This window comes from Phyllopteryx taeniolatus, chromosome 1 (genome assembly GCF_024500385.1).
Source record: "Phyllopteryx taeniolatus isolate TA_2022b chromosome 1, UOR_Ptae_1.2, whole genome shotgun sequence".
In the NCBI taxonomy this organism is placed as follows: Eukaryota; Metazoa; Chordata; class Actinopteri; order Syngnathiformes; family Syngnathidae; genus Phyllopteryx; species Phyllopteryx taeniolatus.
In genome coordinates, this window is record NC_084502.1 from 33,756,379 (window position 1) to 33,768,491 (window position 12,113).

A 12,113-nucleotide genomic window follows, 5' to 3' on the forward strand; every position below is an offset into this window, starting at 1 on the left:
GCTTAAAAAAAAAAAACAAATAGGGGCACTCATTTAACCATTGACAGATGGCACACTCAGAAATAGATTTGCATGCAACTCAAAGTGAAATAACGCACAATTTAGCTTTGTTTAAGGTTAGACACGACTGACATTCTTAATCCATCCAGCCATCCTTTTTCTACCGCTCATGCTGTTCAGGGTCATGGGTGAGCTGGAGCCTATCCCAGCTGACTGGGAGAGAGGCGAGTTACACCATGGACTGGTCACCGGTTAATCACAGGGCACAGATACAGTTCACAAACAGACTCACATTCAAAGCTATAGTCTTTATTGATGAAAAAAAAAGCAAAATACTATTTGTTTTAAAAATAGGGAGGAGTAATTGTGCATTACTTGTCAAATAGTGGGCTCCAATTTAACGTAGCTGTGTCCAGAGGTGGCCAAAGTACTCAAAATCTGTACTTAAGTCAAGTTTCAGATACAGGGAAAAGTGGAAATACTGATTAAACTACTTTACTTCAGTAAAAATACAAAAAACAATAATAAAAAAAATCTCTCCTTAAAAAAAAAATCCTCTTATTTTTTTTTTTTTTTAATTCGCACAGTATAACCACTGATAAAAAAACAAATCACTGGATATGCTATCATAACAAATTGTTCCTCCCATAGTTTTTTCTAATATTGTGAACTGACTGGTTGCATTGTGCACTTGAAGCATGCGCAGCACTCTCACCTCAGTTTAGAGACAAGTTAGCTATTGAGCCCATTTTAACATTGTCACTATCCGAAAGCACGTACCGTACATAATGTGGAGTCTTTCACAACGATTAGCATTCTACATTGTTGTGTGCCCATTTATGTTCCGGGGCGCTTTGATTTCGGCTTCAGATATCTGCTGCATGTGTCCAGCCTATCTAGATTCTTGATGTTTTGCCACATTTTGAATTGAATCAAACTGAACTGAACTGAACTGAATTGAACTGAACTGAACTTTATTTTGTACACCATTATGATCATACACAAAATTCAAAAGTTACAAAAAAAATTACAAAATTCATATTAAAGTAGCTGGCCAACAGGCTTAGGGCTGAAGCTAAACACTTAAAAATGCCCTAAACCAAAACACAACAACTCCTGATACTCTCTGCAGTCGATTAAAAAGATGAATTTTGTTTGACACACACGTCTTAGTGCTGAATGCTTGAATTTGTTTTTACACTGAAAAACATGTTAGCATGCAGCCTGCATGTGACTATGGTTTCCTTTGAAACAGTGCAGCAGTATCTGAAAACGTAGAAACAAATGGGTCAGATATTGTTTTGGGAAGAAGGGGCATAGACATTATCTTTTGGCACAGCTCTTATCTCATGTGGCGGAAGTGTCTTTGGGCTGAGGATGCTGCATCTTTAATTACCATTGATAAGACAATACAGAGGGATGGGGGAGGACAACCGGAGGGGGAGTGTGGAGGGATGTAGGGGCGGTGGCGATGGGGGGAGAAGAACCCATGTTCACTTTTTAATTAAGGCTCCGTAGTGTAACTCGTCAATGTACATTATTGGAAGAATGAACGTCAATGCCGTTGCTTTTTCTCGCCCTCCTTTATCTCTGTCAATGATTCCCAGACATGATTTATGGTTCGTCTCCGTCTTTCAGGATCATCCATCAAGCGCCGCCTCTGCCGCAGCGCCACCCGTTGTAAATCATTCTGAAAGCCTGTCACTCATTTCCATTAACCGTTCCTCTGTCGCACTGGTCGACGCACCCTCCTCACCCCCCAGCCCTCCTGGTACCACCCCCATCCCACCACCCCTTCCTTCAGTGTACAACCTACAGCCGTGCAGGGTATCAGTTCCATGCCGCTGCTTCGTCCGCCTACCTTCTTTTCAATAAATTAACCACTCTCCTCTCGCTCTCGTGCTGTGAATAAAGAAGAATAGTCAGCGACCTATTCCGCCTCTCTTACCTCGCAAATGTCACGCAGGAAAAATATTGTTGTGGCAGTGACTTTTCCAGTGGCAATATTTGAAGAGCTGTGACGCGTTTGTAGGGCCGAATTAGTGAGCGTGTGTAGCATATTGTATGGTCGGCTCTCGCTTCCACAACTGATCTATTACAGACCCTGTAAAGTCAATTCAGAGATTTGGTTCAAAATACATATATATACATATAGGGAGATAATTGCAGAAAGCATGTGCAAAGACTGACATCTACAGTATGTAGTACTCACTCGTGGCGATATAGCATTGCAGTTTTCAAAGATTTTGGGCATGGCTAAAACAGTGCCCAATAATGCACTTTAGCATTGGGCATGAGGCAGCCCTCCCCGCTAAGAACTTGCATCAGTTTTTATCCGGCACATTTGCTACTTGTTACTTACTTATTATTACGATGCCCGAGCGTGTTAGCTCACAAGCTAACTGGTGGTTAGCGCCTCTCGTCACGGCGTGGCAGCGTTATTCGGAATCCCACTTGTGTTCCTGGCAATTCACGCCCCACTGCAACATGATTGGCTCCTGCATCGCGGGAAGGACAGGCTAGCCAGAAATAATGAGATGACCATCCCAAACATGGATCCCATTTGTGCGAAATTAAAACAAAGAAGTTTGTTATGGATGTTTAGGGCGACGGTTGAGGTTAAGGCAGTTTAGGATAGGTTAATGTTAGGATTAGGCTTAGTGGGAAACATATTAACGCCGGCTGCCGCACTTAAGTCACGTACTTCTTTTTCCGTCTGGAAGCAGTAGGGCGTGTTCCAGGCCAATCATAGTGCAGAGGCGCGTGTCCTGGAGCCAGTAATATTGGACCAAGGCGTGTCCTGCCAGGAACACGTGTGGGAATCCTAATAACGCGGGGTGGAAAGCCCAATGATGACCCAGTGGGATATATTCCAGCCAGGCTTTAAGCAGATATATTTTCGCAGCTCAAACATGTTTGGATGAGTAGGTATAAGAAAAATGCAAGACAAAATAATATCCATTTTTCAGCAGGGCGTGGTTTCACACCTTCAATCAAAGGACATGCCCAGAGCCTCCGAGAGCTGAGAGAATGGCTTGATTTTTCACCATTTCGAAACCTTATTTTATATAGTTGGTCATTTTTTAAAATCCAAATTTGGCAGGGTTGTTAACAGCACTCTTCCCTGTGGTGTGTCAAATTTAGAAGACATTCTACAGGGACTTTAAAGGGCCATAGGATATCCTTCATTCAGGCACTAATAAAGCATAAACTCTTTGAGTTTAGAGTGTTACATGTATCATGTAACTACTCTAACTACTATCTATTATTTACAGTAAATAATATTTGTACTAATCGTGTGCAATGAAGCTTTTATCCAGATCCTCATCAAAATTGTATGGTTTCTTCGTAGGCCCATGCAGTATCCCTCTACAAAGATCTAGATTCAGCATACATAGCAGACATAAATGTATCGTTTCTCAGCTACCCCTGTGTGTTGTACATACATATTAATGCTTTTCTCGGCTGTAATGCCCAATGACGACACACACTTACTTTCTCTCAGCTTGTCGTGATGTGTATCAAGGTTAAACCAGCTCACAATGTGATCAAAACATTGACATTATACATCAGCATAATTCATAATTTAATGGCTAATTCAGCCAAGAGATTTTTATCTGCATGAATCCATCAATGAAAACGTATTCATTATTTAAGGTTGTCACCACTTGGTTGATAAAAACATAGTAACAACAGTCAGTCAGCTCTTGTCTTTATTGTGTTGTTGGTGTCCTTTTTTCGTCAAGCATAGAGAACGTAGGTCTGTTTTGGACGTAAATGTTTGCTTGGCTCTGCTGGCTGCCAATGGAGGTAGGCCAACCCATTAAAAACACAACGAAATAAAGCTTGTTTTCATTGGTCGTTTAGCTAGCCATTGTAGACAGTAGGTGAAGGAGAATAGGGTCATTTACGTTATGTTTAAGTCTAAATTACATTGACTCTTTTTGCCGTGCCTGTTAAACTAAACATTACAGTCTTTAGTATTGCAGTTCCAGCTGGTTCATGAATACTTAAAGGCTTCTTTATACTTGCGCGGACGGCGACCGCGCTGACGTTACTGCAGCTGTCCCGCGCGTGGTTTGCCTTTATACTGGTGCGCAACCCACGTGCGCAGTTTTGAAAATGTATTGCAGTTCACCTCCAAGTCGGGGGTGTCGCTACGGTAGCCGTGTTTACTTTCCTTTCAGTAACAAGGAACAAAGCAACAACAATGGCGACCGTGGAACAGTGTCTGCTAGACCAAATGGGCCTAGATGCGCAGATGATACGTTTAATTATGCTGCAAAATCGATCAAGCAGGCGGCGGCGTAGATGGTATGTGGAACCAAGGGGAACGTGGAGTACGTCATCACAGCATGTGACTAAAACAGACAAATCACGAGAGATGATCTCCGCGGCATTCTACGCGTAGCAACAATTTTTGCCTTGTGCGCGGCAAGCTACGCAGAGGGGCCGCGCGGGCCAGTTCGTCGGTCATGTGATGCAATGCGGGCGTTGTCGGCGGGAGTACAGAGAGGCCTTATCTCTGCAAAGGCGTCATCTTTAATCGGTCAAATGAATCTTTTCCAAGTAGTAAAAACAATACTTCGCGGGTTGTATGTTATAGCAGTTGTGTAATTATTATATATACATATATATTAATTCCAACGATGATGACACTCTTTTAAGCAGCTTTTGTCAAAGAGAAATAATTGGCTCAATGGAGTGACTGTCAGTGTGACACAATGGCTGATGTGCTGCTCCGCGGGGCCCCGATTCAACGGGCTTCTTTTTTCATTCTAATCAACACGGAGATATCAACGCTGTGGAATACCCACAAACAGCCAAGGGTCTGTTTTGGAAGAGGGAAACTTTCAACTGGGGCTGCCAGCACCGTCTCTGTTTGGGCAGCCTTGTTGTCACAGTGGGCTGTCAGAATGACAAAGCTCCATTGAAGTTTTGCTCTTAAAAATGATCATTTTGTGGAGGGGGAGCATTTATTGCAGCCTGTTTTCAATATCCTCCTGTCTCGCCGCGTTTCTTTCCCGCCAGAAACAACGGGCGGAGACACTCTCGCAGCCGCACCTTCCCTGCGCAGCCTCCTCATTGTATTTAATGAAGGGAAAAAGTGGCAATCTACTATTAATGAAGTGGGAATGTTAAAAAAGTGCCTCCCTTTGCTGAAAACTTAAAAGTGCTTGTACGAGGAAAGCTGCGGCTGGAACACATCCAGCAGCCTCGTAAAAAAAATAAAAAATAAATAAAAAACAGGCAGGAGGAGTTAGTGACATGCAGATTGTTTTTTATTGGATACACACAGCTGCACTATCACATTCATCAGGGCCCGACCTTGATGGAGGGCGCTCTTTTGGGGAGGACAGGTCGTTGTTTTGGGTTCATATGAAGGTGATGTTGCTGGGAGAGAGTGATCTCAGGGGGAGTCTTCATAATACCCACCGGGAATGAGAGGGATACCGTTTATTAAATAACAAATGACGTCACAAGGGCGTACAAGGTCTGATTATTACTGCCACTGTAATCAGCCTGGGTAAAGAACGAGACATCGTTGCTACATTGTTCTATTAGTCTGTGGTTTTAGAAAGCCTTTATTGTTGTTCTATGGGCAGGCATAAGTTGTGGATAATGTAATGTAAAACAAAACCATAGACAAACTCAATTGTATCCTTCATCTGTCTAGGACAATACTATTACATATTACTGTTACATTGGCAATATCAGCATTTTGTTTTTGAACAACAAATTTCATATCTCTCAGAAATTGCGCGTGAAAGCGGGGCGATGCTGTCCAAATGACAAAGGAACATATGAATGGAGGGTTTAAACTTCACAGCATGGCATAGCAATACCCTCATACCAACAAAGGCAAATGGAGTAAAAGGGAGCAATGTGGTCAAATAGTGACATGTACTTATTTCTTATTACTTACTTATAGTATTTTCAGCTGAATATTCAAAACATGGCGGCACGGTGGACGACTGGTTAGAGCGTCTGCCTCACAGTTCTGAGGACTGGGGTTCAATCCCCGTCCCCGCCTGTGTGGAGTTTGCATGTTCTCTCCGTGCCTGCGTGGGTTTTCTCCGGGCACTCCGGTTTCCTCCCACATCCCAAAAACATGCATTAATTGGAGACTCTAAATTGCCCGTAGGTGTGAACGTGAGTGCGAATGGTTGTTTGTTTATGTGTGCCCTGCGATTGGCTGGCAACCAGTTCAGGGTGTACCCCGCCTCCTGCCCGAAGATAGCTGGGATAGGCTCCAGCACTCCCGCGACCCTTATGAGGATAAGCGGCTCAGAAAATGGATGGATGGATGGATATTCAAAAGATCCATTCATCCACCAAGAGGCACCAAGTGGGAACTGAACCTACACTGTATGTATGGATGTCGGGCAAGTGAACCAATACATTGTAGGTGACTTGTTAACAGAAACAATAAATAAATATCTACGGTCCAGCACAGGTCTATATTTCGAGGCAAGAAATTTAGATACAAGCAACAACAATATGAACTAATCACGTAACCCATAACTACTATTTCAAACGTTAACCCAGTCTGTTCTAACATTGTTTTGTATTCTTAGTTTCCTTGTTGGTACTTTGCTATCAATGTTGACCATGATACGACCTGTAGGTGCTTTGTTCCAGTGGCACACAACCCCGCTCACTGGCAGAAATGTCGGGAAAAAATTTTCCAAAAGTGATCTAAAATACATTTTGAGTGTGGATTTAAAAAAACCAACTAATGTTTGGAAAAGTATTTCACTGTTGTTGTAGCAGGTCACAAGGTGTTCCAAAAAATGTGAAATATTTGAAACAAGAATATCTGAGTAACCACATGTGCTACGCCAATGAAATGAAATAGACGTCAATAAATAAGATTTATCAAAATTCCAACAACATATTCAAAGGGAGATAGATTTTATTACCGATTTTACAAAGCTTCACAAATGTTCAATATGCCCACCGGCTGACATAATACACGTTTTCGTTTTTGCGTTCCTCTTTGAATTGTTTGTCACCTCCAAATCTGCTTTCCAGTTGGTGTGTTTTTAATTGAATTTCCGTGAAAATAAATGGTGCACACTCTTGTATGCTGTTTTGGAGCATATTCGAATACTGTGAACAAAATGCCTTTCATTGCTAGTGAATGTCATTCTTCAACCTGAAAAAAGTAAACAATTAAATTAACAAACTTAAGTTCAACTTTAAATTTGGTTAATTTTTACAAATCTCATTCAAATTTAAAATAATTTGAGTGAGAATTGTATATGTGATTATACTACGAAATGATGTTAATTTTATTTGGTTACAACATGTAGCATCACAGACAAATACTATCGTATCGTGGTCGTTTTTCATTTGATAGGAACGCTTTGAGGTCAGTCCTCGTGATCTCCAACTGGGATTTTTTCCTAATTCCCCGCAGTCTCGAATGCAGCATGAGTAAGTGCTGCAGTGCCAAGGCAATGTTGCCTTTCTGTTCATTATCTAATGTGATAGCAGTCCCCTGACACCTTGCAAAATCCCGCTCGTTGTGAGCGGTAGTGTGATGACATCGGCGCAATCTGATCGGACACATAATGACGTGCTTTGCTTTTCTGAAGGTGATGCAGTAGGTGTCCAAAATGTCAGGAGCAAAATGTGTTCAGATGAAAAAAAGTAAGGAATGGCTGCATTATTAAGTGAGATCGAAACATATGCATGATGATAAAGAGCAAAAAAATATCCATCATCTCTTTTCTATAGTGCTTGTCCTCATTAGGGTCGAGGATGAGCTGGATCTTAACCTTTAAGCGAGAGGAGGGACACACCCTGGACGAGTCGCCAGCCAATCACAAACATTCACACTCACACCTACAGTATCGATAATTTAAAGTCTTCAACGAACCTAACATGCGAGGGTTTGGAATGTGGGAGGAAGCTGGAGTACCCAGAGAAATCTCATGCAAATTCCACACAGGAAGGCCTGAGCTAAGATTCAAACCCAGAATCTCTGAAATGTGAGGCAGACTTCCCAAACACTTATTCTGCCAAGAAAAGAAAAATAATCCTTTCGTAATTGCGTACAAATGTTGCAGTTTCCAAAATGTTTTTGGTGTTGAAATCCATGTTAGTGATGGTGCTGCTATTCAGCACAAGACAAGCAGATGAAAAATTGGAAAAAGAAGACAATTTTTGGGGATATACCACAGCGTTAGTGTGAATGCTCATCACTCAGCATTCACACAGTGAGTGAAATGAGGCGCTCAGTGTCTCATAACCAGAACAAAGGCCTCATGTGTTGCAAAGTCCTTTAAACGGCTGCCCACTTCCCTGGCGGCCGCCACACAAACATTCCTGACTGACACTCCATCAGGGAAATCTGAAGGCGAGCAGGATGCTCTTTTATTAGCGGCTCCCTGTTTGCTGGAGCGGTCAGCTCCAATATGCGCCGCGCTTTTTGAGTGGCGTACGGCGAGATGATGGCTCCCCCACTCTGATAAGGGTGAACGAGGGGTAAACTGCTGTTCTGCAGAAAGGAAGCATCGGACCTCATCGCGTTGCCGGTGGAGAGCAGTGTCACGAGCATGGCCGGCCCGGTTAAGCCGACAGACGGGCAATGTGATTCTGAGTGAGTGGATCAGCAGCGGCGGAGAAAAAAAAAAAAAAATCATTCGTAATCTGATGAATAGACACTGGAGCCGTGAGCTTCCTCACTTGTAAAGACTTCCTAGACGCTCGCCAAGATGGCTTTTGTTTACCTTTGTCTGTTAGAAGAGGAGGACGCTACAGGGACATTTCTCCATTGGCCTACCAATCCTAATTTGGATCAGCACCAAATTGTAATTCTATAGATATGTAGTACACGCTTCCAGTGTATGTCTCAATTTTGTCATCGCATTCTTCACATCGAAATTAAGGCGATCACATGAAACAATAACCCATATCCCAAATTGCATATAAGTAACTCCTGTCAAAAATGGGCAGTAAAAACACTGAAATAATACAAATAAACATAAACATTATATACTGTTTCGCTGACCAGTGCTGTCTCCACACCCATTGATTTCAATGAGCGGACCCTCCATGTTACTTCACTTGTCGCCATTGACAATGTAGCACATTTACATCATATTTTTAAAGGTCTATGCTTTCATTGTAGTTCAGTGATTCTCAAAGTGTGGTACGGGTACCACTACTGGTATGCGGCCTTCCTTTTTTGGGATGCCAAAGAATCACTGAATTAAATACAAATGAAATCAAATACATTTCAAACCAATGAAATCAAACAGAATAAATGAAAACATCTTATTAACCAATGCCAAGAAAATGAATTGCGATACATATTAATATACAGTTACAGTTCAGTTGTAATTAAAATTTGATTACAATACATTTGCATTTAATCTTTCAGAACAGTTTGTTTTAGGTACAGTTTTTAGCTCACTTATGTGAAACAGAATTTGCGTCATTTACAGGTTTTATGGCGGTTGGTTAAAATTCATATTTGCATTGTTAATATGTTTTGTAACATATGCACGTCATTTACAGCAAGTTGTCGACCATAAATTGGCTAAAAATGAGGTTTTATTGGGCACTCCCGAATGTTCCTGATTGTGAGACATGCTGGGTGTAGTTACTCTATCCACCACCGCAAGGGCTACCGGAATTGATGTAATATTTATCAAGCATTAGCGTTCTGCATTTGCTCTGATTGGGGAGGTATGATTTGGAATATGAGGAGGATGATGATTGATGTACACAGGAGCCTGCTGGAAGTAAACTTATGGTCAAAATTGTACATGTTTGAGGCGATCAGGGAGTTGACAGCGTGTTTAAGTGTGTTTTTTTTGTGTTGTTAGCCCAACCAATTGGTGTATTTTGATGACATCAAGCTTGGATTGGTAGATATCCAATACAAATCAGATTTGTATCCACATTTGAAAGAGGCCGAATTGCAAACCAAGCATATCCAATTCAGTGCTATATTTTCCTCACTTTATGCTGCAATGACATACAGTATATCCAAGTTGTGGCCACTTGAGAGTAAAACAACAGAATTGTGTCACTTGAACCCTGCGGTGTAAATCCAGCCAAAGTATCGCAGTCAAGTGGCGTTTGCGTAATCATGCTCAAAATCAAACAAGAATGAGAAGCAACGTAACTTTCTTTGCTCAGGCGATAATTAAGTTTTATGCTCCGGGGCTCCTCCTGTTGGTGTTAAGTTTAGTTGTTCCTCACATTGGAGTTATCGTTGCTCTGCTGTCATTGATCACAGTTTTATTATTCATTTTTTTGTTTATTCAATTTGGATGAGGTTGGACATTGTTCTCATAGCTTTATGTCATTCAAAAGACTAAACTGCCCTTATTATTGGAGCAAACTTTAAGGTACATACTGTATCCTTTCCATATTCTATATCATTAACAATTAAAGCATGCCCAGAAGGATGCATCTACGATGGACATGTACATGTGCACGCTAGACGCTAACAGCACAAGCCTGTGTTCTGTGTTCCATCATGTTTTGAGGTAAACATTTTTGTGTCTGTACCAGCAGCACTGCACACCCAATCTAGTACTAACACAACTTGAAAGGTGTCCTGGACTCCAGACTGGTCCACCGCAATTACAGGCCGCTAAAGTAGTTGATCCTGGGGTCACCGTTATTATAAGCTTAATGTAGGATCACCATGATTTAGAAGCTGTTATTTTCATTGAAGTAATTTAATTTAATAATTGAATTAATCGGTTTAGATGATTACCAGATATGTCTTCACCTTTTAGTTTGCTCAAATAATCAGAGTAAAAATGTGCATTATGTTCAGAGCCCAAAAAGGTTAATACAGCAAATACAGAGTACAGTTACTCAAATGTGTTAGACTATACAATGCATATGATAATGATGTTATAAAGAACTGGGTTCATTGTATAAATTGTAATGATAGGGACATACAAAATAACAAACATTGATGCAGCTCAACCACACACTGTCCACAAAGACTGCACAACAAAATGATACATTGAAAAAGGGCATTTTAAAAAGGCTAACAAAACATCAACATCTCCAGTAATCACAATCTGACAACATTATTTTAAAAAGGGTAACTATTGCAAATGCATTCACAGTATAACAATATAATTGTGTCAGATCGTGTTGCAAAATGAAGTAGCCCAAGGTAATGGGCATATGATGGACATATGTACAATATTCTCATTTTTAAAAGACACGATGAGACAGGGTGAACGACTGGTTAGCACATCTGCCTAACAGTTCTGGGGACCGGGGTTCAAATCCCGGGCCCGCCTGTGTGGAGTTTGCATGTTCTCCCCGTGCCTGGGTGGGTTTTCTGCGGGCACTCCGGTTTCCTCCCACATCCCCAAAACATGCGTGGTAGGTTAATTGAAGACTCTAAATTACCTGTAGGTGTGAATGTGAGTGTGAATGGTTGTTTGTCTCTGTGCCTTGCGATTGGCTGGCGACCGGTTCAGGACCCCGTCTCCCGCCCGAGGATAGCTGGGATAGGCTCCAGCAGCCCGCGACCCTCGTGAGGAGAAGCCGTAAGGACAATGGATGGATGGAAGATGAAACAGGACGTGCATGTGCATGTGCATGTGTGTGCGTGTGCATGTGCGCGTGCGTGTGTGTGTGTGTGTGTGTGCATACATATGTGCATACGCACGTGTGTGCACATGTGCGTGTGCAGGTGCAGCAGCGGCCTCATGTGATGCGCAGTCCGTGGCTCGTTCAAAGTGATGACTCGAGGTTCCGGAAAGCAGATTGTGTCGCTCTCAGACAGCTCGCTTCCAATTAGGCTTTGGGCCGACTGATGCAGAATATTATTTCATCAAAAGGGGTGCCCACCTCAAGTCGATGACATCACGAGCAAGGTGTAGGCTATGTGAAAAAGCTCATTAGAGTTGGACGTGTGCTCTGTGTTTTTTTGTTTTGTTTCTTAGCTTACCGAATGGCTTGTGAAAACATTTCTTTGATTAATTGCCTTAATTATTGTGATCCTTTTTGGCCAAATGAAGAGCCAGATGGCAGGAGATGGTGTCGCATCCGCCATCCCGTCGTATTAATCTGGCGCCGGGTCCATCTGAGCGTCGTTTGCTACGCACACAATCTGTTGTCCT

At 42.0% G+C, this 12,113-nt stretch overlaps 1 protein-coding gene across 1 annotated transcript in view; it reads left to right on the forward strand.

Moving 5' to 3' along the window:
• The window catches only part of LOC133485960 (teashirt homolog 2), a 62,055-nt gene that overhangs the window by 32,845 nt on the left and 17,097 nt on the right, over positions 1-12,113 (forward strand). The gene's annotated exons all lie outside the window — the stretch shown is intronic.